Source organism: Squalius cephalus (assembly GCF_949319135.1).
Source record: "Squalius cephalus genome assembly, chromosome: 21".
Classification (NCBI taxonomy): Eukaryota; Metazoa; Chordata; class Actinopteri; order Cypriniformes; family Leuciscidae; genus Squalius; species Squalius cephalus.
Window position 1 is genome coordinate 4644824 of NC_137142.1, and position 9801 is coordinate 4654624.

Here is a 9801-nt window from a genome sequence, read left to right on the forward strand (position 1 = left end):
CCTCCCTGGCTCCCTGTGATGCTGGTCCCTTCCAGGCTCCCTGAGCTATTGGCACCTCGCTGGCTCCCTGTGATGTTGGCTCCTTCCAGACTCCTTGAGATATTGGCACCTCGCTGGCTCCCTGTAATGCTGGTCCCTTCCAGGCTTCCTGAGCTATCGGCACCTCGCTGGCTCCCTGTGATGCTGGCTCCTTCCAGACCCCCTGAGCTATTGGCACCTCCCTGGCTCACTGTGATGCTGGTCACTTCCAGGCTCCCTGAACTATCGGCACCTCTCTGGGCACTCACCCTGCCACCCCGTGGACTTGTGGCGCGAGGATGTGCTTTCCGGGAAGGGGTGTACCGTCATATTTTGAGTTTGTTTTCAACCATGTTTGTATTTCGGTATTAGTTTTTCTGTTTGTCACCATGGTTACTCATTGTTTGATTTATTCAGTTCAGGTGCTCCTCGTTTAGCTTCCCTTGTTTGCTCACACTGTTTATACTCAGTCTTGATTCTTTTTTTTTGTTCTGGTGTTAGTCTTGGTTAGATGCTGTATAGCCTGTTTAATGCTGTTCTGCCTCCATATTCTTGAGTTTCGTGGTTTTGAATTCTTCCCTGGATTCTATACTCCTTTGTTGAAAGTGTCTTTGAGATGCAGCATGACAATTTACCCCTGGCATTGGTTTTGTATGTTCTTAGAAATAATAAAAAAGTTATTGTGTAATGCCGTTGGTGTCATCGTCTTGTCTTTGTCATAAAAAAAAAAAACTGTTCACGAACATTTTCCATCATAGATTTCGTTAACGAAATTAACACTAATCTGATGTGAGATTAAAATGTATTTACAAAGACTGTTTAATGCATCTTAGTGGTGATATGAATGAACATTGTTTATTATCCAATATTTGTTTGACAGGTTTACAGTATTTTACCACTTTTCTAATCCATGTTTATAAACCTGCTGTCTAACTAAATTGAAAACTTAAGGTCTCGATGCAAAAAATAACAACAACAACAACAACCTTATAAAAAAATAAGGTTCAAAGGTGTGCATTTTAAAAGGGTATTACCCTATGACAGCATTTTGTACATTTTATTCTATGAATGATCAGCCCCCATGACCAAACATACAAGACCGGTTATAGATCAGATAATGCTCTTGTAACATATGAGATTCTTCCTGATTTCCTTTTTGCCAAATGTAATCTGTTACCATGATAACATCATTCATTGCTATGCTATGTACATTCTTAAATGTCTTGGCATTATATTGACCAAGTTTGGTGAGAAATGTATTAATCCCCTTGGAGGGGTAGAATAAATACAAGTGGCAGAGTCCCTGTTGGGGGAGCTTATGTCTTTAATATTGAAAGTTGTCCGGCTTTACGAGAACAATACATGTTCTGTTTGGTGACTGTGTAGTTACCAAACATAGTACAGTTGTCCATCCCTGCTGTAGGCAAAACAACCCCCTCAATGGTTTAACATGGCAACACTATTTGAAATCTGATTTGTACCAATAAACCTGATAGGATCATAAAAACCTTTAATTTTCTGACCATCCTAATCTCAAGGAAATTAACTAAAAATAGGTTGATTCATCATATTAATAAGTAGATAAACTATCTTAGCAACCACCTTAAATGAATGACCAGATATAAAGTCTCATAAAAAACGAGCTGTTTTAAATACAGCTTTAAAATCCAGAATTCGACAGAACCAACTTGTTTTTAATAGTTTAAAGGGGGGGTACAATGGTGTTTCATGTATTCAGAGTTGTTTACAGTGTTAAAGAGATAGATTCTCATGCTAAACATGGGCAAAGTTTTAAAAAAATATTTTGGACGAATAACGGAGAATTTCTATGTGAAAATCTTACTTCCGGGTTGGTACAAGTTTCGGCTGTTTTTTTTTAGATCGTGGATCTAATGACGTAGATCAGAGTGCAACTCCTTATATGAGCATTTCTCTCGGAAAAGCTCGCCCGCGAGCACGTCCACTAGAGGAGAGCGAGACCGCGCACATCAACGCGCTTCAACAGGAAATCATCGGCAGCGCTGCATAGGATTTGTTCAAGAATGTCTCCAAAAAAGTGTGTATTTGGATGTGAGGGAAAGCTTACCGTGTTCAGTTTTCCAAAGAACCCAGTGTTACAGGAACAGTGGATGCAGTTTGTTTTTCCGGGGCAGCAACGGAGTGTAGGAAGTGCGGTTGTGTGTTCAGGGGCCTCATTTATAAACGTTGCGTACGCACAAAAGAAGGCGTACGCCGCTCTCTACTCAATAATTGGTATTTATAAAAAGCAAACTTGACGGGAAAATGTGCGGTCCTTCACGCAAGCGCTCACCCAGGCGTACGCACAAAAACGTACTTGGTTACTTACGTAACCTCGGTTCCCTTAGAGATAAGGGAACGAGTACTGCGTTGCAAACGCTGTGGGAAAACTCCTTTTCTCGAGAATATTGAAGCCTTTATTTTAAAACCCATTGCATGCAGCACAGGCGAGAGCATCAGGCTCGCGCGAGCGAGCTGATAGGCTGTGCTGTGGGCAACTGCACGAACCAATGGCGGATCAGCAGAGGCGCGCGAACCAATCAGGTCGCTTGGCACACTGCCAGTGTCAAGCGCGCGAAACTGCACGTGATCAAAGCATATAAATATAGATAATAATCCGCCATTTGACAGGTATAATCGACTGAAGCGAAAAACACCTGACATAAGAGAAATAGCACGGCAAGGCAACGCAGTACTCGTTCCCTTATCTCTAAGGGAACCGAGGTTACGTAAGTAACCAAGTACGTTCCCTTACGAGAACGTTCTCTCGTACTGCGTTGCAAACGCTGTGGGAACGCTATTTAAAACGCTGTGCTATTAATCTTTTGGCCGCTCTGACTCACCAGAAGTTCCGGGAAGTTACAGAATAGCCAGGATAAACGAGACCGAACATCGGGCCCAGAGATTATCCAATAATTAAGATCTGGGCCAAGGGCCAGATTAGCTTAATCATAATTCATAATGACAGCTTGTGTGTCCAATTCCAAAACTAGTCTGGGTCCACAGAGCCAGGGTCTAGACAGAAAGAACTCGTGCCTGCAGGGCAGGAACATCTAGGTTATAGAACCTCACAAATGTGGACGGAACGGACCAGCCGGCCGCCGCACAAATGTCCTCAATAGGAACACCACTCGACCAAGCCCACGAAGAGGCGACGCCTCTCGTGGAGTGAGCTCTAACACCTATGGGACAAGAGAGGCCCAGTGAGGTGTAAGCCAGAGCAATGGTGTCAACTATCCATCTGGACAGCGTGAGCTTAGTCACAGGAAGGCCCTTGGTTCGGCCCCCGAAACAAACGAAGAGCTGTTCAGACTGTCTGAAAGAGGCCGAACGCTCCAGATAAATTCTCAAAGCTCTGACGGGGCAAAGCGTGAGAGAATCACTGTCCTCTTCAGAGGAGGGAAGAGCTGACAGAGAAATAACCTGGGCTCTGAACGGAGTTGAGAGCACCTTAGGCACATATCCATGTCTTGGCCTAAGAGTGACCTTGGAGTCATTAGGGCCAAACTCCAGACAGGAAGCGCTAGTAGAAAGCGCCTGCAAGTCCCCTACTCTTTTAACTGACGCCAGTGCTAGAAGCAGGGCGGTTTTCAGAGAGAGGGGCTTGAGATCAGCTGACTGAAGTGGTTCAAAGGGAGGTCCCCTAAGAGCCCGCAGGACCAGAGAAAGGTCCCAGGCCGGTACAGACGGTGGCCGAGGCGGGTTAAGCCTTCTGGCGCCCTTAAGGAAACGAACTATAAGGTCGTTTTTACCTAAGGAGGCTCCGGCTTCCAATACGTGAAAAGCAGCAATGGCTGCCACGTACACTTTGAGAGTGGAGGGGGAGCGACCCGCATCCAACATCTCTTGCAGAAAAGAAAGCACTTTTGGCACTTCACAAGTGTGTGGGTCGAGGTTCCGAGCTAAACACCAGCTGGAGAACGCTGACCATTTAAGGTGATAGAGGCGTCTAGTAGACGGAGCTCTAGCCTCCATAATAGTGTTCAGGACACCCTCTGGGAGATCCTGGGGTACCCGTTGAGTGGCCATACATGTAGGGCCCACAAGTCGGGACGGGGATGCCAGATTGTCCTGTTGGCCTGAGCCAGGAGGTCGCACCTCAGTGGAATTGGCCACGGGTCTGTTACAGACAGTTGCATCAACTCTGGGAACCAAATCTGGGTCCGCCAGAGAGGAGCCACCAAGAGAACCGCGCTTTTGGTGTTCCTGATCCGTTCGATTACCTGAGGGAGCATCGAGACCGGAGGAAACGCATAGAGAGGAAGGTTGGGCCAGTCGTGGGCCAACGCATCCCTGTTCTTTGAAAAGAAGATTGGGCAGTGACAGTTGTCTTCTGAGGCGAAAAGATCTACTTCTGCCTTCCTGAAGACCTCCCATAGCAGGAGAACTGTCTGAGGGTGGAGAGACCATTCCTCTGGGGGAACTGTGCCCCGAGAGAGCATGTCTGCTCCTGTGTTCAACGTGCCTGGCACGTGAGCTGCCCTGAGTGAGCGCAGGTTGGTGTGAGCCCAAAGTAGGAGCTGTGTGGCTATGGCAAACAGGTTGCGGGACCTGAGGCCACCCTGGCGATTTATGTAAGAGACCACCGACATATTGTCCGTCCGGACCAGCACGTGGTGTCCAGCCAGGTGAGGGAGGAAGGTTTTTAGGGCTAGAAAAACTGCTCTCATTTCGAGGCAGTTGATGTGTAGGCGTTTCTCCGAGCTCGACCAGAGGCCGGAGGCAGGCCTGCCCTCGTACAGAGCTCCCCAACCCGAGTTGGAAGCGTCTGTTGAAATCACCCTCCTCTCTGAGACCACCCCCATGCTTACGCCCTGCTGGTACCAGCTGGCGTCCTTCCAAGGGGCCAGGGCTTGAACACAGCGCTGGTCCACCTTGATAATCAAGTGGCCTGAGTGCCAGGCGTGGGGTGGCACCAGAGGTGCTAGCCACAGCTGAAGAGGACACATACGCAGTAGGCCGAGTTGGAGTACTGATGATGCAGAGGCCATGAGGCCAAGGATCCTCTGAAACGTTCTGAGGGGTACATAAGAGCCCTCTGTGAACGATGTCGCGAGCTGCTGAATTGTTAGAGCACGGGCCGGTGTGGGCCATGCTCTCATAATTACGGAGTCGAAAACTGTTCCCAGGAACGTGATACGTTGGCTGGGCAACAGAATACTCTTGGCAAAATTGACCTTGAGCCCTAGACATTCCAGATGTCTGAGGAGCCAGGCTCTGTGAGTATGTGACTCCGCCTCTGACTGAGTCAATATGAGCCAGTCGTCGAGGTAGTTCAGGATGCGCATGCCCCGCTGTCTCAGGGGGGAGAGAGCTGCATCCATGCACTTCGTGAATGTACGAGGTGCCAGTGCCAGTCCAAATGGTAGGACTGTATACTGGTATGTCTGCCCCTCGAAGGCGAATCTCAAGAATGGCCTGTGGTGGGGGTTCACTTGAATGTGAAAGTAAGCGTCTTTTAGATCTATTGAGAAAAACCAGTCGCCTGGGCGAATCTGCGCCAGGATGTGTCTGGTCGTGAGCATTCTGAACGGCCGTGACATGAGAGCCTTGTTCAGATGTCTGAGATCTAAAATGGGTCTCAGGCCGCCGTCTTTCTTTGGAACAAGAAAGTAACGGCTGTAAAAACCTGACTCGCTCTGAGAAGGGGGGATCTTCTCGATGGCCCCTTTGGCCAGCAGACTTAACACTTCGGTGCGGAGGACATGACTCAGTGTGCTCCTTACCGTGGTCTGTATAACCGCGTGAAAACGCGGTGGTCTGCGGGCGAACTGAAGCGAGTAACCGCGCTTTATGATGTTCATCACCCATTCTGAAACTCCGGGGATAGCTTGCCAAGCTAGAGCCCGCAGAGCCAGAGGCATTATCATATCTGGAACGCCCGGAGTTGGGGGTTCGAACTGACATGTATGTGAGGGGGAAATTTTGCTCGATTTGTGCTTTTTGTGGGTCACTGTTAAAACAGCGTTTGTGTGCAGGGGTGCGTGACAGGTGACGGGCCCATGTACTGCATTTAAAACTGCTCCAACCGCCTGAACTGAAGAGGGGGCTGAGAGTAGCACTCGAGCGATCTTCGGGGCTGGTCCGGCCGCGGCGGGACAATGACCCCTCTTTATGCCGGTTAGGACGGCTTCTTGGGCTCGTGATCGAGCGTGAGCTTCGGCCGCGGGCCCTGACGCTTAGGGAACGGGAACCGCTTTGCATGCTTCAGGCGCTGGCTCGTCTCAGCCACTGGGCGGGGCTGGAGGACCTCTGAAGCTACCCTCTCAGGTCGCGGCGTGCTCTTGGGGCGCCGTTGGACCGAACTGGAGCGTTTGGGTAGAAAATGCTTCATAGCGCTGGAAGCTTTTTGAGCCTCAGTGAAGCGTTCTGCGAAGCCGCTGACAGATGGGCCGAAGAGACCAGATGCCGTGACTGGAGAATCGAGGAAGGCGGTCTTGTCTGCGTCCCTGATTTCCGTCAAAGTCAGCCACAGGTGGCGCTCTAAAACAACCAGGCTGGCCATATTGCGGCCCAGGGCTTGAGCGGTGGTTTTTGTGGCCCGTAGCGCCAAATCCGTTGCACTTCTGAGGTCCTTAAAAGTGTCTGGGTCAGGGCCTGACTCGTCCATAGAGCGGAGGAGCTTTGCCTGAAACACTTGGAGGGTCGCCATAGCGTGAAGAGCAGAGGCGGCTTGACCGGCGGCAGCATAAGCGCGGCTGGCAATGGCCGAAGTAGTTCTGCACGGCTTGGATGGGTGCACAGTTTTAGACCTCCAACTTCCTGCAGTGGGAGGGCATAAGTGTGCAGCGACCGCTTCCTCCAGTGGGGGGAGACACACGTAACCTTTTTCTTCAGCGCCGTCAACAGTGGAGAGCGTTGAAGAAGCCGATGAGCGCGTTCGCGCTGAAAAGGGCGCGCGCCAGCTTTTAGTGAGCTCCTCGTGGACCTCGGGCAGAAATGGAGCGGCGCGCTGACGAGGGGCCTGTTGGCGCCCCGGCAGGTACCACTCATCGAGGCGGCTTCTGGCGGGCTCGGCTGGGGAAAGCCAGTCGAGTCCCAGCTCGTCGACAGCGCGAGACATGACACGGAAGAGTTCGGCGTCAATGTTCGCTCGGGTGTCAGAAGGATCTAACTTAGAGGGGGGGGCGGGGTCCGCGGAGCCCGACCAATCCTCACTCTCAGATGCCGCCACAGAAACTGCGTCATCCATTTCTTCAACAGATCCGCCAAAAGAGACGAGTCCCGCCGCTTCAGACGAGGGGCGTTGGTCGCTCTGAGAGAACAGAACTGGAGAAGAGGGCGTGGGCGAAGCACATGGAGAAAGGCCCGGCGTGCATTCGCTAAACTCACCGCATTCAGGACGCCTCTGATCGCGCCGCTTCTTCCTACGGGGCTCGCGAGGCGCCGAAGATGGAAGACGGGCGGGACCACTCACCGACGAAGCGAGCGCGAGTCTCGAGCGGAGAGTAGAAACAGGCATCCCGTCGCAGAGAAGGCAGCCGCCTTTAGTGAGCGCTGACTCGGCGTGCTCAGGGCCGAGGCAGGCCGCACACTGTGTGTGTCTGTCAGACACATGCAGGGGAACCCCGCAGGATTCACAAATAGAGAGCGGCATTTGAAACAACGCCGCGCGCTGTGAAAACAGCGATTTAGCTCTTTTAGAAAGCGAGAGATAGAGAAAAAGGATACTCGTCGGATGCCACAGGGAAACGCTCAGCTGGCAGATGCTGGGATGCGAAGCTGTTCCGCTGGACGGCTGTTCGACGACGAGAGGCTTCTATCCGGAGAAGATCAGCGACGAGGTGAGTGAGAGCTGAAGGAGATTAAATCTGTCAAATGGCGGATTATTATCTATATTTATATGCTTTGATCACGTGCAGTTTCGCGCGCTTGACACTGGCAGTGTGCCAAGCGACCTGATTGGTTCGCGCGCCTCTGCTGATCCGCCATTGGTTCGTGCAGTTGCCCACAGCACAGCCTATCAGCTCGCTCGCGCGAGCCTGATGCTCTCGCCTGTGCTGCATGCAATGCGTTTTAAAATAAAGGCTTCAATATTCTCGAGAAAAGGAGTTTTCCCACAGCGTTTGCAACGCAGTACGAGAGAACGTTCTCGTAAGGGAACGGGTGAAATGAGAAATGGCGACACCGTCGGCAGATGGAAGAAACACGTGAAAGTGTGTGAAACTGTAGACCGTTGTGTAAAAGAAATGGCAATACTGCCTCTCATAAATAGCCTAACATGAAGACTTCACAAAGCAAGTCTTATTAACAGCCTACACGAACAGCCGTTTGATCGATTTGCAGTGTAAAACAAACAAAATCCAACGAAAATTACAACAGAAATGCAAATGAACACATATTTGCGAAAAGAAAAGTGAAATATGTTCTGCAATAATATTGGCATGTTATGCAATTCATCCTTATGAATAATATGGTAAACAGAACGAAATAATGTACAAAACTGATATTCTCGTCAATGTGTCCGTCTGGCGGAGCAGATAGATGCAAGATAGACAGATAGATAGATAATTAGGGAGATATATAGATAGATAAATAGATGTATTAATTGTCCACTGGGGAAAGTTATTTTCATAGTAAAAATGTCTTCATCAGCTACGGAATCATGGTATTCATGCAAAGCCTATATGCCTTTAGTTTGTTTTATTTTGATAAAATAATGTATGACGTAGGCTATGTCTCAACCATTCAGAAAGCTGCAAGAAATTACATTTGCGCTGAACTATTTCCCATTTCCACGTAGATTAGCCTATAACCGGCATCAGTAGCCTCCCAGATAGCATGTAACCATTGAAACAATGTTGAGTCAGTGTTGATGCGTCAACGCTGATTACATTGAAATAACGTTAGAAAGTGATGTTGTTTTACCATCACTCTTGCACCCTCAGTTAATATTGAAATAATGTTCAGATTTCAACCACAAATCAATGGTGTTAATATTGCTTCAACATTAAAAAGTGATCTTGTTTCAACATAACTTTTGCACCCTCGGTTAATATTGAAATAATGTTCAGATTTCAATCACAAATCAATGGTGTTAATATTGCTTCAACATTACAAAGTGATGTTGTTTCAATGTCACTTTTGCACCCTCGGTTAATATTGAAATAATGTTCAGATTTCAATCACAAATCAATGGTGTTAATATTGCTTCAACATTACAAAGTGATGTTGTTTCAATGTCACTTTTGCACCCTCAGTTAATGCTGAAGCAATGTTGAGATTTCAACCAAAAATCAACGGTAATAGTATTGATTCAACATTACAAAGTGATTTTTTTTATCAACATCACTTTTGCACCCTCAGTTAATGTTGAATCAACATTACACTATGATTGATTCTACATCACCAATGCTGAATCAATACTGAAATTAACACAAATAATCAATGGTAATATTGAATCAACGTTACACTAAGATGTTGAATCTACATCACTGCTATTGAATCAACACTGAAATTAACTAAAATAAATCGATGGTAATATTGTTGAATCAACGTTACACTATGATGTTGAATCTACATCACTGCTGTTGAATCAACTCTGAAATTAACTCAAATAAATCGATGGTAATATTGTTGAATCAACGTTACACTATGATGTTGAATCTACATCACTGCTGTTGAATCAACACTGAAATTAACTGAAAATAATCCATGGTAATATTGTTTAATCAACGTTACGCTATGATGTTGAATCTACATCACTGCTATTGAATCAACACTGAAATTAACTAAAATCAATGGTAATATTGTTGAATCAATGTT